Source organism: Chaetura pelagica, unplaced genomic scaffold (assembly GCF_000747805.2).
Source record: "Chaetura pelagica isolate M959 unplaced genomic scaffold, ChaPel_1.0 scaffold39, whole genome shotgun sequence".
NCBI lineage: Eukaryota > Metazoa > Chordata > Aves > Apodiformes > Apodidae > Chaetura > Chaetura pelagica.
The window spans coordinates 258,493-284,590 of record NW_009954614.1 but is presented as its reverse complement, the minus strand read 5'-3'; the positions used below and the strand labels follow the sequence as shown (position 1 = coordinate 284,590).

General features: G+C 37.4%; 1 protein-coding gene across 1 annotated transcript in view; it reads right to left on the bottom strand.

The window, feature by feature from the left end:
* The window catches only part of EPHA6 (EPH receptor A6), a gene marked incomplete at its 5' end in the record, with an annotated part of 345,320 nt that overhangs the window by 62,833 nt on the left and 256,389 nt on the right, over positions 1 to 26,098 (bottom strand). The window lies entirely within an intron of this gene.

Sequence of the window (26,098 nt, the reverse complement as noted above, 5' to 3'; positions counted from 1 at the left end):
ATTTTCCTTTCTCAGGACAACAGCAGCTGTTCCAACATTTTTCAAACCAAGGGAAGCATCTTTAATTACTTTTGTGTTTTATTTGGATAAGGGGATGAGAAACAAACACAGCATTCAGGGAGGGAAAGTGTAGAAGGATATTGTTCCAGCACAATTGTCTATTTCTGTACCTGATAACTTTCTGCTCAATTTGGTTAATGGTGGAAGTGTTTATTAAGCTGTACACAATATACAATAAGCCACAGCCAGGTACTTCTTCTGAGCTGTTACACCTAAGCTTGAATTTTAAAAAGTGAATGGACTATTTCTCTGTTCCTTCCCAGCATGTCAGTTTGGAGTTCCAGGTACCCCAGTGATGCTCATTCATGTAGTTTAGTCTAGTCTTTCTGGAGTTCCTCACAATATTATCTTATTTCTTCTAATAAAAGTAGGGGTTGCTTCTGTATTCACCCTCATGTTTAGGTCTTCAGTGAATAAAACAGTGCTTCATATTGTTGGCACAGTTGTACATTTTTTTCTGTGTTAATAGATGTCTTAACAGCCTTTCTAAAGTATGAAGAATTACCAGCTTCTTTTTTTTTAACTTAATGTTTGGTCTCAGCTGCAGATGTGCATCTGCCACCAAATCAATTTATATGCATTGGCATCCATAGATTATATTCTGGTTTTGCATTATAAACTTAAATGATACATCATTTTTAAGCTCTTGGAGATAACAGTGTTTTAAAAATTAATGCTTTCTTTACTTCAGCTTGCTTGTATGTTGTATAGGCTACTCTCTTTAATTTCAAGCACATAAATGACCTTGGTTCCCTTACTTTTACCATTTGCTTACTGTCAAGGGGCTGACATCTCCATGTGAAAGGAACATTCCATAATCTAGACAAGTAAACAAATGGCAGCCTGATGCTCAAGCAAGTAGTGGTTTAAAAATTGTTTCAGACCAAAGCATCTTACAATAAATAAGGATGTAAAGCTGGCTTTCAGATGGTATATTTGGTATATTTGATCAGGCATGAGTTATTCAGAAATTTCTCTTTTTGGGTAAACAACTAAAACACCTCTATGGAAGAATTCCATTTGCAGGGAATGCCAAATGGAGCTATGGAGCTTCAAAACAGTGTCCCTAGTTTCCTGTTAATCCTTTTGTGTCCTATGCTTTCCGGAAGATACTTTGTAAAGTTATCTAGGGGTTTGTAGGAACTCATTACATCTTTTATGCTCCTTAGATTAATATCCTTCAACATAAATTATTTTCATATTTATTTTGTAAAAGCAACTTTTAATTCTTCATTGTTCTCTCACAAAATACTGCCCCCTCCAAATATGATAAAATTTAGTCACTTAGGCTGATAGCTTCCCACAGTTTCAGTCTGTATCCCTCTCCATCCTACCTAAATATCAAATGCACTTGATAAAAGATTGCATCAAGACACCACAAAAATGAACCCAGCTCCATTTCTTGATTATCTAAAGCAAAAATCTTAAATCTGGATCCTAATACTAACATCTCAAATAATCTTCATCTAGTGTACTTCTAGAACACTTGATAAAAGCCATCTTATGTTGCCTGCAAGTTTAATGTGTCACTGAAGATATTTATGCATTTTAAGCTGGACTGCAACAGACAAATGCAGTGAGACTTTTAGTCAGCACAGTATTTCTCTTTGGAGTACCTGTAGATTAAAAATATGTCAGCTGTTGTTCTGATTAGTTCAAGATATAGTAAAACACTCTGCTACTCAGCAGATTCCAGTGGTTACATTTATCATCAAAGCAGTAACACACAGGTTCCATCCTGAGCAAACAATTACTTTCCAATAATTTTATAGGTTTAAAAATTTCATACAAGGATCTCTAAACATTTTACAAATGTAAGGACACCGATTATCAGGAAACATAATTTATGACACATCTTGATTTCAAAGGTGTGGTAGGAAAAACAAGTTCAGAATATCAAGTGGCTTTCTCCCTCCAGTCAGTAGAGCACACCCACAATGTTGTATTTTCTTCCTTAGCTATAGAGGCACTTAAGGGAGACAACTGTGTGTTCACGTTGCATGAACAAACTCTCCAGTTCACAAATGTTTGAAGGAATGGACTAGCAGTTGGCTCTGGAGAAGCTGGCTGAGACACGAGGATGAGCAGCTGACTCTGTCACATCCAAGAGGGAAATCCAACATTGGGTCTCTCAGTCCAGAGACCAAGTCACCGGTCCCAAGGGCAGGCAAAGGGAAAGGCTGGACTGTCCCCTGTGAAAAACACAGACCCTGATTGCACTCCACCAGTTCCAGATCTGGAAAGCAAACTCTGAAAGCACAGCTCTACTTCTGATACCTGACGTGTAGCAGAGCTCAATCTGGGATACTTAATCTCCAAAGGGTCGGAGGGTGGCAGAAACCCAGGGCTTGTATAGAACAAAGATCTTGGCAAGACAAAAGGCTATGGATGACATTAGTTGATGTTGGTTTGCCTTTTAGCTGCAAAGAGCAGATGTTACCTTTTATAGGATGGTACAATTTGAGTCCAGGAACGACTCAGATCTGTGCTGAACCCTGTACAAACACAGAATATTGCTTTTGTTATAAAGCCAGCTACAAAATTGACTTTGAAAAATAATACTGGGAGATTTTTTAACTACTGTAATGTTTGCCTCCAGCCAAAAAAAAAGGCTATTACTTAGTTTATGAAAATCCACGTTGCTCTCATGGTACTAAGAAAGATGAATACTTCATCCTCAAAAAAGGACAGGAATAAAAAAAGGAGATGGGGCAGATAAGTCCTGGAGACAGAGAAGCAATCTTTGGTAATTTTATCATGGGGTAGGCTAATGCAATTCTGGAAGGCACTGAATTATTTTCCTATAGTTATGGTTGCTTACACATATGAAACATGGACATCTTCACTTGACAAAACAAGTTTAAGGATAAACAGCAGGGGGAGGTTATACAGATGGGAGTCGGGAAAGCACTTGGGGCTCAGAAGGATGGCACAGGCTGCAGCACAGAGACAGCAGCAGGACAATGATTTTCATTGTATTTCATTGCTTGGAACTTAGATCAACTTGTAGAAAGTGCAGGGGTTATTCATTACTTTGATGCAAGCGCTACCCTGTGACAAAAGTCTGACTGGTTTTGATAAGGTGGGTTTTCTTCCCTAAGGAAGTTTTCACTGAAATTCTTTCACCCAGCTGTACTGCAATGCCATTAAATAAGACCAGCATAAATAACAAACATATTGATGTCATACTACCTCAGATTATGTTACAATATTATATATTCTATTGATCAATCTGCTTGACTTTTTTTTTTTTAATAAGCAGAAATACAAACCAGAAAAAAGCCACACATTTTAAATAATGTAAAATAACATTTATGTTTGAAGTTCACATCATAAATATTTTTAGTTTTCTTCCTATTTTTCTTTCCTACAACACAACACAAGATTTTGATAATGTGTAACTTGAGTGGTAGAGTGATGAATAAGGAGGAGAATTTGAACTGTCATATCAATGACAAAATATTCAGCTTGTTGTCTCTTGTCATTTTAAATAATGCAGCAAAGTTAATTTTAATGAATTTTTAATGTAAGATTAATCTTCCAAAAAGAATACAGTTAGTACATTTTCATTTCTAGAGTCCTATAATGAAATCTTTAATACCCATTGTGGGAATAGATCTGTTAACATAAAAAGAGTTTATGTATTCTATGACTTAAATAGAGCAAAGGTCAGAATCTCTTCTCCAGTTCATATAAGAAAATATTGGCCCATCAATTCTGTGGGTCAGAATTAATGCATCTCAGAAAATCACCTCTTTATGAGGCATTTTTTCACTCAAAGCCATGTTCTGCTTCTGGTTCTCCACTAACTTACCTCCTGCTAAAGCTAGAAAAAGATTATCAAAGCAAAACCCACAGGCACTCCCTTAGGTAGTGCTGGGCCTTTCAGCACTCCAATAGGGTGCAAAGCACCCACAGGAAAACTCTGTGTCCCTCACTAAAATGCCAAGGGCTTGGAAGGCATTCCTAGATCTCAGTCTAGTTCCATTCATTACATATCTCTTCCAATTGTAGAACCACTTGCCATGGGACTGAAGCTCCTTCACTCCTGCTACTAATAATGATGCATTTGTATGCATCAGAGGAGAACTAATTTAAGTGAAAAAAAAAATAATAAATTATTTTCTAGAACACAAAACCAATGGAGAATAAAAGAAAGAAAACTTATGATTATGCAAAAAGCAATTGAAAAAAATTCTGCCAAGTTTTGCATTGCTAGCCCACATCAATTACACATGAAGCCAATGGAAATTTTGCTGCAACCCATCCCACTTGCATTACTGACTTACATTACAGAAGGTCCCTGATTAAGAACTGTGTTCCAAGCAGCCTTAAAGAAACAGAAGTTGCAGTTCCAGTCCCCTTCTTGAGACTTCAGAAGTTAGAGTTCAAAAACAGGATATATACATCCTGCTGCTACAGGAAATCATGCAGGTATGGCCTACTTGTCTTGCTGTTAGTGCTCATTTTGTTTTCCTGTATCTATATGCCACTTTTCATTAGTTAAGGGAAGATACCTTTGCAAAATCAATTCACAAAAATACAAAATACAAGGATGAGCATAAGTTACTGTCTACTTTTGATAAACTATGGCCATATAGCTGTCACTGCTAGCTGAAGATTTCTTGCAACAACACAAGCTGAAAATATTGTTTTTTCAGCTGTTTTCCTGTAGTCTTATATTAAATAATTTTCCACTCACTACCCTGCAACTCACTTGCAAGAACTGCATGTGTTGGAATGTTTTGGAAGCCAAGCAAAGTTGGTGTATATATACTTCTAAAATGCCTTCTTAAATTATCTGGCCCTCGCCTCCTACAACAAGGGCTGCAAACAGTTCTCTTGGTTTCATGCATCACAAAGGGAGAATGTGCTTTGGATAGCAGAAGTTTTTGCAGTCTCCAGCGTGCTGCTTCTGCAACCCCTAATTCACATCAATCCTCCAGTGTGCCTACAAAAGATTCTGGAGGGTTTTGAGGAAGGAAAGAAAAGTGGAACAGTTGCACTGTTTCAGTAATTTCTTTTTTTTATGGTTGTCTTCCCATGAGACAAGTAAGTGGAGTGCAGTAGAGGGTAAAACAAGAAATGTACTGTGTTCAGTTCTGGGCCACTCACTACAGGAAGGACACTGAGGTGCTGGAGCCTGGCCAGGGAAGAGCCACCAAGCTGGTGAAGGGGCTGGAGAACAAGTCATATGAGGAGCAGCTGAGGGAACAGGGATTGCTTAGTTTACAGAAGAGGAGGCTGAGAGGAGACCTCATTGCCCTCTACAACTACCTGAAAGAAGGTTGTAAGGAGGTTGGAGTTGGACTCTTCTCCCAAGTGAATAATGATAGGTCCAGGGGAAACAGCCAGAAGTTGTGGCAGGGAAAGTTCAGATTGGACATTACGAAGAATTTCTATACTGAAAGAGTGGACAGGCACTGGAACAGCCTGCCCAGGGAGGTGGTTGAGTAACCATCTTTGAGGTATTAAAGAAACGTGTAGATGCAGCACTTCAGGGAATGCTCTTGTGGCTGAGGTTCTGTGATTTTTTGTGAGTGTTTTCTGGTGGAGCGTGTGGGGTTGTTTGTGTATGTTTGGGGTTTGTTTTGGTTTGGTTTTTTTCTGCATTTACACTTTCCAGCCATATAGCTTTGAAAAAAAAAAATAGAAAAATATTGAATTTCTTCAAATATCCATTTGTTGGGTTGGTTTTCTGTATTATCACTTTCTACATATCTATTAGTATTACAAATACAATATGGATGAACATTCCATTTTATTTCTGCTGCTTATGTTTACAAGCATATTATAAGCAGAAATAAAAAAGAAACACCTTCATCATTAGGGCGAGATGGCTTATTAGAACTCAGAAGTATACATGGAGGGGAACAAGAGATGGTGTGTTTGTAGACCAGTTCTGAAAGCTGCTGCATGACCTATTTTAAGTATACCTAATGCATCTAATTCAAGAGCCTTACACTATTTTTCAAATATTAACCTATAAACAGATAAATCCCTGCTGTGTATGGTGAAAAGAGAAGATGAGATGAAGTGACTTGGCTGAGTTATCACAAAACTCAAGACCTCAGTCAGCAAGGAAAAGCTGTGGGAAACACTGCATCTGCAAGTAGTGTGGGCAAAGAGGACTTCACATTGTCTTCCTGTTCCGATTCCTAGAGGGCAGTGTGCCAGCCTGGGCCCTTGGGATAAACTGATGTACCTTAAAAAATAACCTGAATTGTGGCAGTTGGCCAACAGCTTCCACAGATCATTACCACAGTTGACATTTGCATCACAATCTTGGCCATGTACCCCAAAATCACTCTGTCATCCCCACGCCTTATAAGGATCACCCTACACTGACTTGAAGGAGGTTTTAAGAGATGACAAAATCACAAGTCAGAACAACAAACAAAGCTCAAGGACTGCATTTTTTTTACTGTCCTATCTCATATACTAGGTTATTTAATCCAATTTAAAACCTAGAAATCTTGGCATTAAAGGCAGTCTTTATTAATGTGTAAGTAGGAGAGAGAAAGTAGTCTTCTTTCTTTGCAAAAATAGATAATTTGTTAATGACCAGCCACAAGAAATTTGGCTGCTCAGTTTTAAATTAATTATGTTCTAGGGAGAAAAAAAAAAGAAGTTTTTAATAGAATTAATGCTGGCATAATTATATTGCTTGAAATTTGACTTAGAATTCTAGAAATTGCAGCATTTCCACTTCAGCACTGAAACAAAGAAAAATTTTTAAAACTCCATAATAAATAACAGATTCTGTTCATATTCGGGAAATACTTTTGCTCAATTAGATTAATCAAAGCAATTCACCTCACTTTTTTATAACAGAATTGCAACATATTTTGCTTAATCTAATGACTTCACCCTTAAGTGATTCTTAACATTTTCAATGTTCATACCACTCTACATCCTCTTGTGGAAAGAACAAGGGATGTTCTTTGATTCAAAATTAGTCCACAGGGTCTGACTGCATCAAGGATCACTTGCCCTACTAACCCCAGGGCATGTAAAGGAATTTAAACAGAATTAAGTCTGTGTATGAAGGGCTTCTGCACTTGCATCAATTTCAGTATGCCATGATACATAAGAGGTAGGAATGGAACATAAGAAACAAAGCTTATTTAATTTCTACTGTGAATTTGTCCATTTTCATAGGTGTGTGATACTTAGAAGATGTAAGATACAACAACAATTTGAAAATGGGCAAAATAAAAAAACCAACATACTTAAGGTTACAGTAAAACATATTTCTCTGCCTTCATAAGTATAATGATATGGTTAAGGTATTATTTTAATCCTATCCTGAAATGTCAGGATTTTTTTGATTAATTATTACTATGTCTGATTCTGACATGACTTCGCTTTAGAGTATCTATCGCTTTAGAGTTTAGAGTATTTACATATTTTTTCCATTAGCTATTTGAGCACACATGTCTTGCTCCTATTTCCTTTTGGTCTACATAAACTTTAAACTTGTGAGCTATACAAAACTGATCAGCCACCACCTCCTCCTCCGTTGTTTATGAGTATCCTACTGCTCTCTACACATGAGAAAGGCAAAATTTCTCATTTCAAGAAGCAGATTAGGCCACACATCAATACTCCTGAAGTTTCTGAAATCCACACCGGATGCTTTGCGTGTAACATGTGAGTTTCTAAAGGAAAAGTTAAGAAAACAAAACATCATGAGTCAAGGCTCCAGAAGATAAATGATGCACTGGGCCTAACGTTGTGACATTTTGTGATCTCATGGGTTTCTTTTCTTACTTGTCTTCAGGTTTTGTACCTTCAGAACACGAAGGCATACATTCTCAAGCTTCTCCCTTTGACTCTGACTTTGATCATGATCAAAAGCCAAGAGTTACAATTAACATCACAGCAAATTTTGGATGCAGAGGATTTTAGACAAGAATATACAAATTGAAGAAAAAAGAAAAATATGGAAACTCATTGAAACATGAAGAAGAAATAACTGAACTCAGAAATGTGGAGACATCTCCATAGCTAGCAACATCTGGATTTTTTTTTTTTTCTGAAAAAGAAACAGGCATTTCAAGGGAAGGAGTCAAATTTTCATAACTGTGCATCACACACAGGTCATATGAGTCAGTCCAGAATTCTCTAGTCTTCACCAGCTGTATAAGGCACCTAGACAGGCTTATTAAACACGAGCGTGTGAAACCCAGAGTTAGGAAGATTATTTCCCATTCACAGTATTTGGACCTGAGAATGATACTTCAGAAAATTGATTTTGGTAAAGGTATACTGGCTTCGTACCTAAACCAGACCAAAACCACAAAACATTATTCAAGTGAACTATTCCCTCCATCTCCCAAACAATTCTGAATCTGCTTTCATGTCCAATGCTTTATTGCTAGGCTAAAAAAGGAGTTCAGATTATTTTCTTCCTTTTAGCTTGAAACAAAGAATAACTGTGTGTAGCTTATTTACAAATACTTCTCTGTGTGTATCAGTCAGGATCCCCCAGCTTTCTTATTCTTATCTTTCTGCTCCTGTTAGCAATGAACAGTAACTTGCTTCAATTCACATGCTTATTACAGGAAATTACCACATTTTCTGTGCTCAGATTTTTAGAAAGATGCAACAGTAGTCTATGTCATGTAAAAATGACCCCACATGCAAATAAACTTTCTTGAACTTGTAGGGCTAAAATGTTTGGAATTGTTTACCATGACCATCTGATCATGCAATGAACTATTTAGCAAAGGTGGAGAATGAAGGCATCATTTTGTCATGTCCTACACTCAGAGCTTAATCCCAGTTCTACAATTCAAGCTCAACCCTAATGGACCAGCAGAAAACAAGTTACACTTACTATTCATGTTATTTACTTTGGTTCTAAAGTGTTTACTGCCTGCCTATCCTGCCAGGCCTGCCTGCCTGTTCAAATATACATTTCAACTTCTATCCTCAGAAAATACAAGCAGTTATGTGTTAGTTGTAGGACTTATAGCCTAGACATGCCAGTGAAATAGAACTGAGGTTGGAAAGAATAAACTGGAAGAGCCAGAAAATGCTTTTGCAATAAAAGAAACAATTTGTTAGTCAGCAAGAAAGCATTAGCAATTTTCACTTAATAACAAATACGGCAGTTTAGGTGCTGGAATCCAGAGTAGGGAAAAATGCATTAACCAAAAAAATAGACATGACTCTTCTTGCTATTGGAGTACCATAATTATAGTTGAGTTTCACCATGAACAATCGCTCCTTGATGGTTCTGGTTGAGTAATTTTGTTCAATACAATTTGCTTTCAATTTTCAGTTTATAGAATAGCAAGAATAATGGGCTCACTCAGGTGCCCTTGGAAATCGTAATAAAATACTAATTTTGGAGAAAAGAAAACTGATAATAATTTAGCTTAGTAATCCACACTTATGTATGAATTTTTAGAAGCTCCCTGTAGTAAATGTGGACATTACAATGTATGTTAGAAAAACAGAGACAACCAGGCAGTAAAACACTGAGAAGATATCTTCTATATAATGTACTTCATGTGAAGGAGGTCATGTCACTACCTAGTCCAAGACAGCAGTGAGCGAACTGTCCTGTATCACTTCTAAGCTTCCAGAAAGTAAATGCATCCTCATTTCTTGCATATATTTTTCTGAGGTTTACAGGGGTGTATTTATTGTTTTATCAAGCCTAATTTCTTTGCTTCCATTTTCCTAAAACATAGAAGAGCTGGACAATCAACGCTTGTAAAATAAGTGGTAGGAAATTACTGATGCTCGTACTTGATTACAAACGTCACATCACAACCCTGTCACAGAAGCTTCAGAGAGGTGTTCTGTGAATGACAGGGGGCAATGATCTAGCTGCTGACCAGATGGGGAGAATAATTTTGGAGTTTTTTCCCCCTCTCCTGCTAATGGAGTTTGAATGCTGAGCAGTATGAAGGGGATCTGTGAGATTCACTTAACAGGAACTTTCCCACAGTTTCTCATAGCCTGACACCCATCTCTAGTTGTTTTTGTCAACAGAAAAAAAAAAGGCAGGAAAGTAGTTTAGCTTGAAAGAAACAGTAGGCAAGGTATTTGCTTTGCCTCCCTTCCTTTCCAACTCAGCAGACTTAACAATGTGACACTTCAAAGGCAGCAGCATACCATAGATTTTTCTGTCCATAACTTCTGCCAGGCAATATGGGTATGCATTTATATAACAAACTCTACATATGACTGAAATCAAGAGCTGCCAATACATGGCAAGTGTAGTCATCTAAGAATTGCCTAAGAATGGAGCAAACAACACTACATGTAGCTTGGAAGAGCTGGAATTTGAAGAAATGGATGCAGCACTGGCAATTTGGTTATTTAATTTTTCACAATGTGTATATATGTGCACATTTGTGTGTGTGTATGTGTAACTATGAAGCAAGGGGTAAGCATCCACAAGAGTGTAAGCAGCTAAGTGGTTTAAGTATTCTATTTAATATATGCAAGGATATCACTTGAGAAAAAGTACTTACTGCTTATGTGAATCCATCTGTCATTATAGACCTACATCAGCTAAGTAATGTGAATTTGTACGAATGACGGGTGAGATATCTAGAAACTAAGTAATTTGTGACATAATTGATAGTTAAATCAAAACAAAACTATTGTCTGAAAATGGGCTTGTTTTTGCAAAATTCTAGGATAGGTATTTGGAGGCAGGCTAAAAGCTTTGCTTCTAGTGAAATGGCTGTATAGCAGTGACAGACTTTTGATGTAACTATCAAATATAAGCACTGTTGTCTATGCTTTAAAAAAAAATCTACATTTGAGAAAATCTGTTTATGCAGAAAGATGTAATGCCCCATGCCAGCAGCATAAACTAATCTTTAAGTTGGCTAAATGAATCTCTGCACAGTGCAAAGGCAGACAGGGAATTACACAAAGCCAAACATCAGCTGTCAGTGCAATAGTGAAAGAAATACATTCCCCAAAACCATCAAGCGAAAAGTAGAAAGGGAAAAAAAGAAAACAACAGTTAAATTGCCCTGCCAAGCTCTTTTCCAGATAAGTATTTATAGCAGGCTTTCCAGCTTAGTTTTGTGTTTTGCTTAAAACATTTGTGGGGAATTTTGTAGAAAAAAAGATGTAAAAGCATTTTGTCTGACTATTTATTCTTACTATTTTGAAGTAAATCTGCCACTTAGCTTGAGTTAAAGGTTTTGGTAAATAAAAACCATCTCATTATCTTTATTCCCAGTGACCTTAATAGCAGAATAATGCAGGCATTTTAAGCCTTCCACGTAGTTAAATTCACTGAAATCTTACACATAGCCTATATGTGAAGCTATTAGGTTATAATTCAGCAAAGTTATTAAACATTAAGTACTTCTGCTAGGCTTATGAAAGCTACTCTCCAATATCAGCCCAACATCTCAGATGATGGAGGTGGGGTCACTGTGCTATCAAAGGCAGCAATCAAGCACGCTTCCCTCCAGTGCCCATACACAAAAAGCAACGCTCTCGTTTTCATGAGAGAGGGTAAGCCTGGGAGAGAGCATCAAGGCTAAAATGGGTAGTTGATTTTGCCTGCCTATTGCTGTTCTAACAGCCAGAGGCTGCCAGGATAACACAGATACCACTGCTTGAATACCTTCTAGGGGCATTGTTGCCTTGGGTGTCTTTGTTCCTTAGCAAAGCAATACTCAGAAAGAAGGTCAGGTGTTCAGTGCACTGTTTTTCAGTACAAAGAAACAAAGGGTACCTCCCTTCTCTGTTTGTACTGAAGTGATTCAAGGCTGTACTTAAATTTTCCACTGAATCATGCACAGTGAGATTCAGTTGAGTCTCTCACATCCCAGATCAGTACTCCCTTCAACAGATTTTTTTTCTTCCCCTTTAAAAAAAATGCAGTACACGTGTGCATTTTTTTGCTCAGGTGTACAGCAAAGATGGTTTTAGCAATTTAGAAAGTTATCATGAAATGGAAATGGCATCCTTTGGTTATCTCTGTAACAAAGAGAGGCAATTCAGAATTAAGATTGTGCTTAGTGTAAACACAAATAGGATCAAGTAAAAAAGGAGGAGTTAAACAGCAGCACTACAGACAAGATTGCTAGGGCTAACAGCAATTTCTAATTCGTACTGAGGCTTTTCATGTCACCTGGACCCCACATAAACCCTTTCTCAAAAGAACACATCTCTTGGATTGAACACAGCTCTTCAATGGCTTTAAACTTCCTGACAATCCTCACTTCCCAGAAGATGAACAGTCTTGCCCTTTCTGAGGGGTTGCTGCTTGGCTCATTTTTTGTTGTTGTTGCTGACATGATCAAGCAATAACACTTATTTTTATTACCTTGCTAGGGTGTATGTTGCACATCATGTAGCTGCATATCCATTTTTTCATCAGATTGAATCAGAATTTTTAGTAAACCACAATTAATAGCAAGAAATTACGAACCAATTTCACTAAAAAACCCCCTCATTTAAGAGTTATGATTTAAGTCCAGAAAGTGTGACAAAAAACTTTAAAAGCATTTATAAAACAATAGTCCTGAGGATCTTATAAAGTAAACTTGTAGGTAGGTATGTAGGTGAGAAGCCAGTGCATGAGTGCAGTTAAGCCATTTGTAATCTAAAATCGTCAGTGATATGCTACACGTAACACTATGTAATGAGTGATTTTTATGAGGCCTGCAGTATTTCCTCTTCCACAGTTGTTTGGTTACAGATACCAATCTCATCATGATGCTGACTGCCAAAATAGTCTACGGGCTATTAAACACTCTGAGATAACCCAAGGAGAAAAAAAAAAAAAAAGAAAAAAAACCTGGAAGTATTTTATACACTGTTGACAAAAGACCCAGTCATAAGACATCAAAGTTGCTGAGGAGCAAAGAATTCAAAGAAAGTAAATAAACAGAGAAATAATAGCAATCAAAAAAGTAGAATCATCTTGTATGAATGAGTTCTACAATTACTGCAATAGATAAAATGGGGCATAAAGCAGAACGGTTTCTTTTGTATAGCAAATCAAAAACATTATGTAATTTTTCAATTTTCTCCCTACTTTTACCATATGAGATTTTTCCTCTTCCATAAAAACTCTAAGTAACATTACAGGTAAGATATCCTGAAAGGAAAAAGTATGCAATTAGCCCATGTACATATTAATTTTACATAGAAATATATAGTTTGGAAAGGAACTGAACTGAACTTTGACTCAGTTTCAGGTATAATTAAGATACATATATTTATTCATTTATTAGCTTTGATGGAAGATGGTTTTTAATGACTCCAGAAGAGAATGGATAATGCATATAGCCCTTCTGGGAAAGGATGCCTTTAACTTGTCCTTCTTCCTTGTTTCAGCCCATTCACCTGGCATGGTGTTCTCATTCTCAGCCTGCACTCAACCTTATGCCCACCTTCTGGGGACCCTCATGCCTCTGCTGGGGAGGCAGTGCAAAACACCCTGCTGGCAACACAAGCAATGGGATTTTCTCACTCATTTTAAGAGATTTACAGTTGTTCAGATAGTGGTAAAAGTTATTAGAAGAGTTAAAACGTTTTTTTTATGAGATACAAGTTGCAACTACAGAAGCATACAAAGGATTTAAATGCTGTATCAGTACTTAATTACATTTTGCCTTTCCAGATTAGTTTTGTTTCCATAATTTAACAAGCGATTGTAAATGTCTGGGGAAGAGTCACAGAGTCACATGAAATCTGAGACTTTATAGTGGTATTTTTAAAGTTATGTTTCCCTGGTGCAGATGGGCATATTTCATGAAGTGCATGATTAGAGGGTACTAGGTCTTCTCTTCCAATATTTAGGCTGACCATTTTAGATCAGTTTCCCTCACAATTTCTCCTATGGACTGATTCAGAAAAATGGCTGGTTCCTGAAAAGGAATTAATATTTTCAATTTCCTTTCAGTTTGGCTTTTTATTGGAAGGGACATCTCATTTCCCTGTCTGACCTACACCGAAGTTTGCTCCCCTAAGATGCGTGGACAGATGGGGCAAAAGGTGAAGGGGAAAATTGATGTGGGGGAATAGGCTGAAATACCTACCAGAGGAAATGCTGGGGGGTAAAGATCCACCCCCTGACACTGGATGTGAGGCCAGGATGCTATTTAAAAATCCCGCCCTCAGGAATCTCGAAAGAGACTTCACCCCAATGGTCGGAAAGGATCCTTTCAAAGAGATAAAAATTATAATTAATCAAACAACTTGTTCTTTGGTTGATAAAATAAGTTGACTGTTTACAGAATGAATAGTAAAATCTCTGCAAAATTAACAGTGGTTTCACTGTCACAGATCTTACAAAAAGCAGTTAAAAGTCTTTGCTTTTTAACCAAGTCATACAAAACACATCTTTGAACAGAAAGAGGTTGTTTTCTGCATACTTTGCAAATGAAGAACCCCAGCACTTCTAAGACAAATGGAATTTTTTGATATTTTAGAGGCAAATCACACCTACTGGCTATTCATAATGCATTCAAAATGACTTGGCCATAGAGGCATTTTACAGTTTTGTATAGAAATCAAAGAGAGACCACTAGAGGTGAAGCTATACCAGAAAACTGTGTTTTGTACTAGTATTTTAAAGCCACCTGACAAACCACCTGACAAAAGTCATGTCAGGCAAGGGGAGAAGGGAACCCAGAATTTGCAGCTACATTAGCAGCTTCTGTGTCAGGGCAGCTACATCAGTCAGAGCTTCTGTTGCATCTCCTAACACTTGTCAATATATTGATGCAAGCAAAAGCCAGGCATATAGACATGGCCCCTTTCTGCTTTCCTGTCAACAGAAGTTTAACACATTTTATGTTTATGCTTTCAATAGAATAAACTCCATGTTCTTTTCATTGCCTTAATGTACAGTTTTATTTCTGGAAACAGAGATTATCTCATCCACCTCTTTTAAAATATGCAATTGTGATGTATCTATTCTAGTGATGATAAATAAGGACTCTATAATTTGATCCACTGTTTCAGCTTTCAGCATATGTACAGAGATCTAGAGGCATCATTTCAGCTAGCTCATGGTAGTGCTCAGTGAATGCCAACACTAAGGATAGATCTGAAAAGAGACCTCTACATACCTTGCTTAACAGCACAGAGTCAAGATTCTCCCATCTTGCCATAAATTTAAACTGACAAATCAGAATAATTTGTGTATTTTTGGAAGTACATTAAGCAAGCATCCATCCAAAAAATTTAGGCAATGGCAACTTTGTTTACATCATCTTGAAGGTATTTTACAGTTGTTCTCTTGAGAGATAGAAAACACCTTAATATTTAGATACAATGCGAAAAATAAATAGCCTCTTAAAATGTATGCAACAGTTGGGATTTTTTTTTAACTACTAAAAATGTAGTGAGGAAAATTCAGCCTGAAAATACACATACGTATTTGCTAAACTTAAAGTATCCTATGAGAGCTTTGAATTTTTCTCTTACATTTTCAAACAAGAGTTTCTATTGTTTCAACTCAACACATTTTGTACTTGCCCTTGACATTTGTTATTAGACCTGCTGGAGTCTGTGGAGCAAGAATTAATTTCATTAGTGTTCTGGATGTAGTATTTTTATATCTGATGGTTAAAGATAAGGCATAAAAGTTTTCCCTCTGGCCAACTCCAGAAAAGCCTAGCTTTGGCAGTCTTGTCAAAGTGTTTCCAAAATCCATTGCTTTAGTTTTAACATATTTTCAGAAGCAATCATGGATAGAAAGTCCAGAATGCAATGCACACAAATTCAATTTTAAAAGGGAAAAAGGTTCCATAAACTTCAAGATGTTTGGTTACTAAACAGCATCTTAAAAGATGAAGGCTAAATGATGAACATAGGAAGACTTCCTGAATAAAACTTTGCTTCTCTGTTTCAAAATATGAATGATGCCAACCATAAAGTACACCCACTATGAGTCACATATCATATGTACAGACCTTCAGAAAAGCCAAACAGCTGGAGCTTCACCATTGACATTTTCCTACTTTTAGATAGTGTTAAATGGCAAATAAAATTTTCCTATCAGTGTTACAAGAAGTTACTTTGTTATAGATCAATGGAGTCAAAACCAATTTTATTTCACTTATTGTACATATTAAGAAATAAAAACAAGGAGCAGAAAATTTTGGAGCAATACAATCTGTGAATGCTAAAAAGAGAGCTTGAGTGCTAAAATTATTGAGGCTGTATAAGCAGCAAACAACTGAAGGAGTACAAAGAAATAGTATTTTTTTCTCTCACTGGAAAAGGTAGGATTCAGTTGCTTAAGCATAAATGCTTTTTGTCATTTGAGACATTAGAAAATCTGAGACCTTCATGTTTGAGGTGGCAGATCTGCAGGAGGTCTGCACTCTGTGAGACTGACAGCAAGAGGCAAAGCAGCAGTTGGGTATCTCAAAGCAGGTATTCAGTGTCATTTTAGGCAACTGAATCTCATCCAAAGAGTCCCCTGTCATCCTAAAACTGTCTCTGATTAAGTAGAATACAGAGTTACAAGAATGAGACCTCATTTAGTCTCTCCTAGAACTCCACAAACAGCTTCTGAAAAGGACATGGTTGATAACATTCAGCCCTGATCAGTATCCAGTAACATAAACATGCAGAAAAAAAGACAGGTTGAAAGTTTGTATTCTAAAACTCACACCGTCCTAAATAAAAATATAGCAGACACCCCACAATGAACAAATGGGTGCTTTTGGTATTATCACTTGCACAATGTGAATAGGGTTTGAGACTATTATATGACTACATATGTGGAAGCTGACTATCACTGCAGGTAGCTGGGAAAGACAATTCATTCCCATAAATTCCATCAATCACCAGCAGAAGGACAGAGGTCTGATACGAGCTTTGGCCATTTAAAGTGACTTAGAAGCTTTATTAAAATTTTTAATTTTTTGCATAAACACCCATGACATATTTGAAAGAAAATCTGCAACAAAAAAATTATCTTCAAGACAGAAATGGAGAAAGCTCTCTGCTCACACAACAAATAAGAGATGTAGAAGCACAATATGAAGAGATAACACCAGCTCAGAAATACTTCTCAGAAATATTATAAATGTGTGTGGAAAGCCATGAACAGAATTGCATTTCCTTCTATCTGAATGCTTCGTTGGTTTTGGGTTTTGGTTTTTTTTTTTTTTTTTTTTTTTTTTTTTTTTTTTTTTTTTTTTTTTTTTTTTTTTTTTTTTTTTTTTTTTTTTTTTTTTTTTTTTTTTTTTTTTTTTTTTTTAATTTGGACAACGAAGATGTAGTCTTTCTTCTTTTTCCAAATTGGAGTCATGCTTATCTAAAGAAAAAGTCCACAAAGAAATGTGCCTCTGCTTTACACCCCACTGCTTTACACTCCAAATTGCAAAAGCATCTTCTTAGAGATGTAGCCTCGCAATAGTAACCTTAATGCTTAATTTAAACAATCTCTTTAAAGCCCACACTGGACACTAAAATGCTAGGATATTATTTTTTAGCTAACCAACTGTCTTGAAAATTGTCATTCTGTCAGTGCACTTTACATGGAGACTTTTACATCAGTTCTGTTGTTTCATGTAAAAATCAGCACTCATTGTTTTAGCTGTGGGTGGACTTACACTGATGGAAAGAGGTTTTAGTATAAGGTCCTACTTCTTCTAAACTGGGAAAAGGAGACATGAATATTAAGCCATGGTTCCTGAATGCACTGAAATACAGCTGTTATGTAGCAGCTTATAGCCATGGGTTTATCAAGGAAAAAACCCAACCTCTCCCACTTCCATTGTTGTACACTACAAACACCATATTACCTTAACATGGGAAAATACATTAGTTACAGATATTAGTTGGAAAAATGCTCTGAAACAGTAAAACTATATGGCAACACTCTGAATAGCTGACAGTTAATGAAGTATCCACCATTTACTGAGTTCTGTGATACTAGTTTATAACTCAGCATAAATTCTTCTGTTTCACAATTATTACAGCTAAGTGCCTGTGCTCAGAGGCAATGGGGGAGTGCTGAATCAATTAGCCTGCCTTTCTCCTTCATCTGTTGTTCCAGGGGGAATATCCTCCCACAAAGAGTGGAATTTGATAGGAAATCCCTGCTATAGCATCATAAACTGTCACTGGTTTAGTAGCATATTATCACATGGAGCAGAAAGGCAAGAGTAGATAGCTGGGTAAAGGAAATACTTCTGCTTAGTTCAGCTCCACATGCATTAGCTCACACACATTTATTATCATGTGCATCATGACACCGTGGCCAGCCAGAAGGAACAGCCATTTCTCCCCACAGCAAAGGCACATCCCATGGCCCAGGGTTAGCAGCAGTGGAACCATTGCGAACAGTCCTAGATCTACATTGGGAGAGAAAGTTCTGCCACGTGGATCAACAGAAGTAGTGAACTGATGAGTGAATGGATGGAAGGATGAAGAAAATGGCAGAAAACACAGCCAGTGCATTACTGGTGGAACACAGAATCACAGAATTGTCAGAGTTGGAAGGGAGCTTCAGAGATCATCTAGTCCAAGTCCCCCACTAAAGCAGAATTGCCCAGAGTACATAACCCAGGAAAAGCAGACTCCACAGCCTCTCTGGGCAGCCTGTCCCAGTGCTGTATCACCCTGACCGTAGAGAAGTTCTTCCTCAAATTTAAATGGAATTTCCTATGTTCCAGCTTGTGCCTGTTGCCCCTGTCACTGGTAACTACTGAAAAGAGTCTGGCTCCATCCTCCTTGCACCCACCCCTTAGATACTTACAGGCATTAATAAGGTCTCCCCTCAGCCTTCTCTTCTCCAAGCTGAAAAGTCACAGCTCTCTCAGCCTGTTTCTCATAAAACAGATGCTCCAATCCCATGTCGGAGTAGAGCGAAATAGGAAACCTCAGTTTCAAGTGGAGATGGGGAGGGATTCTTCGTAAGAAATAGTAAAAAAGTATCTAAAAGGAACAAACCCACTTGCACTTTAAAACTCCCAGGGACTGAACAAGCTGAGAAACATTAACCTGACCCATTATTTTTGCTGCTAGCACTTCACAAGAAACTTCAAGGAGAAGACCCTCAGAATTTTCCACACAAACTGAACACGATTTTATTCTGTTAGTACATACCCACTCACAGCCACTGACTTGAATGCAAACATTCCCACCAGTTTTGCTCACATATGCAGTACAGAACCAGTGCAGCACTGGCAGTCCTTAGGGACCCACATCCCACCCTTTCCTCTTGGCCAGCTGCTGGCTTCTTTGTTCTCCTTGAGTCAATCCCATGGCAGCCCCTAGTCCTCGCAGGACTTGCAAGGGTGGATCTGAACCTGCTAATTGCACCGGTACAAGCAGGGCCATCAGCTAGTTCCACTTGTGCTGGGATTCCTGAGCCATGCTGGGAACAAATTAAGCACTTTTTTTCCTACTATAGCAATTGTACCTATGGGACCTTAGTGCAATCTGTGGAGATTTGCTTTTAAAAAGGAAAACATTTCTACAGACTCCGCATCATGTCTAACAACCTGAACAAAGCAGGTCAGAAAGCATATGGAAGATGCAGACTGCTCTTCAGCCCTCTTGTTGCTGTTTCGTATTCATTATACTTTAAGCTGATCAAATGCTTTCTGCAGGTGGAATCGACCATTTCAGGTTCTGTGTATTTTGCAATCTAGCAATCTATTTTGTATCTCGCAACTTGAAATCCAAAAGAAGCTCTTTGGCTGCTTAATTTAATAAAGTAGGAGACATTCTAGAGAGGTCACGGCTCCTGTCAGGAATTTTTTCTTATGTGTACCATCCTTTCTTAGTACCATCAAAAGAGAACTTTAATTTGTTATTTTTTCCCCATATATTTTGTTTAGAATTTTAAGAACAGGAAAAATACAGAGTTAGTGTATTTCATGTAAAAACCACTGATATGAATTTCTATACAGTCAGATGTATGGATGCTTTTCATACAGGGACTGTAAAATACAGTTAAGTGAAATATCTTATGAACTCTGCAGATGAAGGCTTTGGCAAAATGAGTCAGAGGATAATGGGCTTTTATGTTCAGTGTAGCAGGAAGCAACAGAATGACTTTAGGGTATTTTCACTCATAACTGCACTCTCATGAAGGCAGGAGCATAATATTTAGTAATGAAATATTAGAGAACAGAATGTAGAAAGAGTTTTCCTGCTCCTGAATAGGGGAATTATCCATTGCTATCACTCAATGGGAGAAGCCTGGCTTTGGTTATGAGCACCTTCCATTGTAAAATAAAACCTGTTTTTTACTGTTACTAGTGTTTCCTCAGGAAAACTAGAAAGAGGGTTAGAGCACTTTCTCCAAAATTATTTTTTATATACTAATTCTGGAAAATACTGAAAGCCAGTCAACTTTTCTCTCACATGATCTAATTTATTTTTCCTTCCTAGACTACTGGGAATTGTACAACACATAATTTTAAATGGGGGAACATATGGAAGGTTTCAATGAGGAATGCCTTAAAAAACCTTTGAAATTATGAAGTCAGATTTTGTAGAGAATTCAAAAGGCTTGACTAGGAATGGGAAAAAAAAAAAGATCAGAAGCATTTGTTGGATATTTTCAGTCCTTTTAGACAACATGGACCCATACAGTTAAGTTTAGCTATTTTGAATGTATTAATCTGGAGACTTATAATATGCTTTTAATAATTCATTTTAGAGCTTTTTTCCACATGCAAGCAGAGGTGATAAAGTACAGAGTGGTATGCCTAAATTTCTACCCACGTAATTTATATGTCTTAGGAAAATATTACTTTTAAGCTCACTAAACAATATTCTGCAATACATATAATAAAATATTAGAGCACAATAACAATTAACAAAAATTACTCTGCTTACCCCTATTGAAATCACAGAATCACAGAATGGTTGAGGTTGACAGGGACCTCTGGAGGTTATCTTGTCCAACCAAAACATGGGGAGATTTCCATTACCTTGCAAATAACACAGTGAAAACTTTTCAGGGCTAAATTCTGCTCTTGGGTACCTAAGCTAGTAAAACTAAAACCTGTACAAAATGCACTTTTGTCTCCAGAGTGCAATTTGTATTCTAATGTTCAGCAGCAAATTTTCAAAGGGAGGTCTAATTTGTTTCCCCAGATTCCACTTGAGTAAATGACATCATCCCAGAGCACTCACAAATAACTGTCATTCCTGAATGCACTTTCAAGAATTCTTAGGTGTTTAACTGTCTTTATCTCAGCAACTTTTAAAGCACCCTGAATTTTTAATTTCACTGTTGTAAAATACAGAGTTTGGAATCTCAAAGTAGAACGTACTACTAGAATAATAAATATCCCAAATATACAATGTAAAACTTGGAACATCATCTTCATTTACCATTAGACTTTGACTAATTAAGTTAGAAATGTTTTCTGACCCATCTCCAAGGGAATAACTACAGTGGAAATTATGTAGGCTACGTTGGTTGGGGCTCTGAGGAACCTGGTCTAGTGGGAGGCGTCTCTGATCATGCAGGGGGGTTGGAACTAGGTGATTACTTTAAAGTCCCTTCCATCCCAGACCATTCAATGATTCTGTGACTTAGCAGGATGCCAAGGTATATGAACAGAAGAAACAGGAAAACAAAATATAGCCTCCTGTTGGAGGGATGCAGCTGAGGCCTGCTTATTGGAGTACCTTGAACCAATGAGACTTGAATTTCTTCTGAAGGAACTCATACCAACATCTAAACCAGCAGAAGATCTTTACACCTGTTCTGCTCCATCTAGGGTAACTTAGGTAATATAAGAAATTATTTAGCAAAACCTCTTCAGATAATGAATTTTCACAATTGCAAATACAAAGCCATGTCTAAACATTGAGGTTCAGAGGAATCTCTGTCAGGGAATAATCACCAAAGCAAGGTCTCTATTACAAAACCTGGCTGCTTTTGCTAGTTCTTCTGATTAGAGATTTACAGTAGTGAGGAATCACTTTTGTCATAGCATGTGTCATGTGTATATACTGTGTCCCTGACACGTACCCATAGAAAGGAATATTGTATGTCCCCTTTAGAAGAGAGCTGCAATGAGCTTCACCCACATTCTCAGTACTTTTTGCAGCTACTCATATATTGGAATAATTCAGAGCTCCTTTTGTCTGTTGCTTGAGTCACTATCTCATGTCATTGTGTTTCAGCATCTTGCTCAAAAAGATGGCCTAGATTTAACTTTTATTCTGTCAGCCTAGTGGCTTGAAGAAGAAAGATCTTAACTGTAACACCATGCATCAGAGAGTAACCAGTTCATTTTTTTGGTGCTGTTACATAGGCACTGTTGGTGATTTCGTCTAAGAATAAACTCTGTTGTGCATTTAAAACAAGAATTCAGTTCACCCCACATTACAAGCACGGCTCATGAAAACTAAATGGGTCTTCTCAGTATTTGTGAGGAAGTTAGTTGCCTTCAATCAAAATTTACTTTAGGGAAAGCTCTCTAAGAAACTGAACAAACTGCATCCTACATTTCTCCCTAATAGTCTTAAAATGGAATAACAGATACATAAAATTTCTCTTTTTGCTGTATCTTAGAGAGCTTGTGTGCACTTGAAAAATCTTATTTTAGAGCAAAACTTCCTGTTTTTTTCTGTTATTCAGCATAAGAAAGTTTCTCTTTCAGAAAGGGTGGAAGAGTAACATCCTACCGCATAACTCCCCCAGCAGGACTGCCCTTTTTCAGAAGTCAGGTGCCATTATTTTCAATAAGACAGAAATTGTATCTTGCCTATAGTCAGGTGATTATTCCGAAAAATGCAGCAGTCTTCCAGAGTATTCAATGACCCCAGATTCACAGATTACTCTTGAAGAGAGTCATTAGATCACTGGAAACAACAGGATGTATTAGCCTCTTATAACAAAATGCTGTAACCAAAATGACTGAGCTGTAGCTGTGCTCTAAGAGCTAGAGGAAATAACACATATGCAGAGTCCAAATCTTAAGAAATTCAGGGACATTTCACCTTTGTTGATGAACCAGTTTTCAGTTACAATGGCAAAACTTACTAGAAATTCTGAAAGAGCTCTTTTTAGAAGTTTTGGATGATCAGATATGCTTATTAGAAAAATTAGAAGAGAGGTGAACACTAAAAATACACATATCTGGAAGATGGAAAAATGTGTATGGAAGTGTGTGCTTTGTGGAAAATCAAAGGGCAAGCAAAAGGGACAACAGAAGGAATGATGAAAGAACCTTAACATACAGGTTTGGAAGAGATTTGGATATATACTTACTTGCCCTGTGTTGGCCTAGCTTTGACAAACATCTGTATACTCAGTCATTCTGGCTGGCTTGTAACTTGCCTTTTTCTTAAAAAAGAGCTTTAATAATTTCAGTAGAAATGCAGGAAAATACAAAATGAACATGCTCTATGATGTTTAGAAAAAAATAAAGGTTAGAAAGTCTGTAACAGATTTTAGTGTTTTGTTATTCTAGGACTGTGCCATGATTTTGAAGGGCCTGACCTACAATTTTTAGCATTCAGCAAAATCCTGCATTTGAAATATAACACATTACTGTAAAGTTGTTGGGTTTTGTGTTTTGTTGTGTTGTTTTTTTTTTTACCTTTGTTTATTAGTCATGTATAGTGCTCAAATAAGAATGGAAATTTCCTTCAAAAACAGACTTAAGGTTTAACCAGCCATGTACAGCAAAAACACTGATGTGCTTCAGCAAACGTGGGTCTGGAAACATTATGAAACATATGAGGCAATCTTAATGCTAACCCTTGTTACTTTTCTGCCTCTGCCAGCGGATAAGGAAGACTTAGTGTTGTTTTTGTTTGATCTAGCACGGGGACAGAGTCAGTGCCATGGCACAAGTACTGCTGGAGTTATGATGGTCTCATGAAAATGTTATACAAACAAAGAGGTTTGTCTCTTTCAGTACCCAAGTAATATTTTTGGGAAGAGCAGGGCAGCCTTCTGGCACCCAGGCTTATCAAAATAATCTGAAGAAGGGCTTGAGTGTCAGAAAACATTTCTGTTCTCTTCTCCAATTACAAGCAATAATAATAATAATAAAGGACCTGTTTTTTACAAACACTTCTTTGCTTATTTTCACTGTGAGGTTTTTGCATTATAGCACAATTATTTCAGGTGTATGAATTATTTATTTCCATGTTTTGTTGTTTTCAGTTTGATTTAAACTCTGAATTTCCTTAATTTTATTGGTTTGGGAATAATAAAGCATCTACATGTTTTGGCCTAATTTCTGAAAAGAAGACCACTATGACCAAGCTCTTGGTGAAACTATTTTAAAAGGCCTACTTTTCTATATCAAGTCCCTAATCTTTGCTCCAGATTTAAATTTGCGAGGTCTGTCTGGAAACACGAAGAAGGCAAACACTTGATAGGGCAAAGCTGCTGTTCAGGTCTCCAACCCTGGGGAGTTTAACCTTGAGATCCTTGTGAAAGATAGTGCTTTACTATGAACCTAAAGTGCTGGAATTCTCTTATTTCTTGATTGGCAGATAGGAATAAATCCTAATTTTAGGAATATTTACATAGAATGAGACCATCTTAGTAAATCCCAATTATAGCAATTTTTGGCTTTACTTATGATTTCTCTGGGAGAAAAAGCAAATGCTGCAAGAAGCTTACAATTCCTAAGGAGGAACTGATGGAAGTTACAGGATATTTGAGTAGAATATTAACATCTAATTTTATTTCCCTTGCTGCTTCTAGACAAACAGGCAATTTGAGGGAAAAAAATGAGGGAATCGCTTGAACAGTGCTCTACAAACACTATAGCCATTTATTTTGTGATGTGCTAAATGTCATTGCACACTGAAGTTCTGATTGCTGAGAAGACTGGTGTGAAAACACTAATAAGATTAAGGCTTTTAACAGCAATAACAACTGTTACGTTGAACCATCTTTGTACTCTTATTGGAATAGTAATGGGAAATACTGTGCTTCTCTTATGGGATAAAACAATCTGTATATGTTAAAGCTGTCTATTAAATAAGTATTCTTCAGTCAGTGCTTAAACTGAAAATAGCACTAGCACAGTGCTAAGCAAGAACTCTGAAATTTTTATGTATTAATAGTTATGTATGATACCCAGAATGCTCTTCCAAGCACGCTTTGGTGTACGTTTGGATTTCATGTTCATGCATGTATTATCAAGTTAGCTGGAAACAAAATACTTTACAAATACAGTTTTCATTCACAATGTATAAAAGAAAGCCTGCAATATTGGCCAAGACCCTCGTGATTCATTTTGTACACATGATGATTTTGGAGAACGATTACTTCACTAATAATTAGCCATAGGAATTTCATGTCAGTCAGCTTTTGATCACCCAGTTTTTGTGATTTGGGGAGGAAAGATTCTGAGTAAAAACTTAGTGTTCCTATTGTGGGAAGAGTTTTTTCTTCTTCCCCACATAAGTCTAAAAAAAATGCCTTTTAGGCCAGCAAAGCCCTTCTGCTGATTATTCCCAGCTAACGGACCAAAACCTGGCTGGCTGCTGAAGGACAAATGAAAGGAACACAACAGGTGTGATACCAGGTGTCACGATCCGTGACCTATTATATCTCCTTATTGGAGTGTATTAACTTATCAGGATTTGCTGAGAGATCCACACGTGGGTATCGCCTCACACAGAGGATACAGGAACTTATGTCCTGACTTTTTTGAGTGAATAACTCGCTCAGTGCTTACTAAATTTCTAACAACAGCAAGGTTTATTGTGGGGAAAACAAAGCAATTTGGGGCAGGAGGTTCAAAAGGAGTGATTACAACACATTAAACATATATGGGTACACCTTAGTTACACATCTTATCCACGTGAGGGAAGCAGAGGGGAGGGATTTGCCCGAATGGCTGGATTATATTTTCCCCTATAAGCTGGGGTAGCCGGAATTGTCTCACCACACGGTGGCGCAGGTAGGATGAGCTGGGTAGCAAAGAGGCTGCAGGCCCTCCAAGCGCAGGTCGCCCCCCCCCCACAAAGCGGCGGCAGTCGGAGCGCGGCTCCGGGACCGTAGGTGTGCAGACGCTGGAAACGCGGCGGTTTCAGCGGCGCTGGGACTTTTGGCAGCAGCGGCGGCGGGCAGGCAAGC